The sequence below is a fragment of the Macaca mulatta genome, chromosome 17 (assembly GCF_049350105.2).
Source record: "Macaca mulatta isolate MMU2019108-1 chromosome 17, T2T-MMU8v2.0, whole genome shotgun sequence".
Taxonomy (NCBI): Eukaryota; Metazoa; Chordata; class Mammalia; order Primates; family Cercopithecidae; genus Macaca; species Macaca mulatta.
This window is the reverse complement of record NC_133422.1, coordinates 8598333-8599290: the sequence shown is the minus strand read 5'-3', so window position 1 is coordinate 8599290 and position 958 is coordinate 8598333. Positions and strand designations below refer to the sequence as shown.

At 45.0% G+C, this 958-nt stretch overlaps 1 pseudogene; it reads right to left on the bottom strand.

Moving 5' to 3' along the window:
- Positions 1-462: 462 nt before the first annotated feature.
- Positions 463-958, bottom strand: LOC721751 (large ribosomal subunit protein uL23 pseudogene; annotated as a pseudogene).

The following is a 958-nucleotide window of genomic DNA, read 5'->3' as shown; positions in this document are numbered from 1 at the left end:
AGATCGACTTCCTGCCCTTTAATTTCGCTTCTGAATTTTCTGTAAGAACACAGACATCTTTATCAGGATAGACAATACATGCGCATTCATTCCTTAAAGGAGGGGAAGCGCACTGAAACACATCGGGATGAAAACAAAACACACCAGGGCAAGCGACAATGAGGAAAACCACAAAACATCTGCCTCCATCTGGTCTAAAGGCAGGGCCATTAGTGCAGGATGTGGCACCAATTTAGAGCTGATTGCCAGAAAGCCCGTTACTCTGATCTTCGTGGACCACAGCATGAACTTTGTGGGCTTGAAAGCACAATGTTGGTGTTTGTGTGTGTGTGTGAATACGTTAGGAAGAAATTGAAAGTGAGTAATCAACATCAGGAAGTCACATCTCTTTTTCAAACATGACACGTTTTTTTTTTTTTTTATGTTGAAAAGATATATATATATATATATATTTAGAATTAGGCAGCTGGACTCAGTTTAGATGATCCCAATTTTGTTGGCAACATCCAAAGCGTCGTAATCAGGAGCCAGACGAACATACGCCTTTTTCTCTCCATCAGGCCGAATCAGGGTGTTGACCTTGGCCACATCAATGTCATAGAGCTTCTTCACAGCCTGTTTAATCTGGTGCTTGTTGGCTTTAACATCCACAATGAACACAAGTGTGTTGTTGTCTTCTATCTTCTTCATGGCAGACTCAGTAGTCAGCGGAAACTTGATGATAGCATAGTGGTCAAGCTTGTTTCTCCTGGGGGCGCTCTTCCGAGGATATTTGGGCTGCCTCCGGAGTCGCAGTGTCTTGGGCCGCCGGAAGGTGGGTGACGTGCGGATCTTCTTTTTTGGGGCTGTGGACACCTTTCAACACTGCCTTCTTGGCCTTTAAAGCCTTCGCTTTGGCTTCGGCTTTAGGAGGGGCAGGAGCTTCCTTCTTCGCTTTCGGTGCCATCTTGTGAAAAGG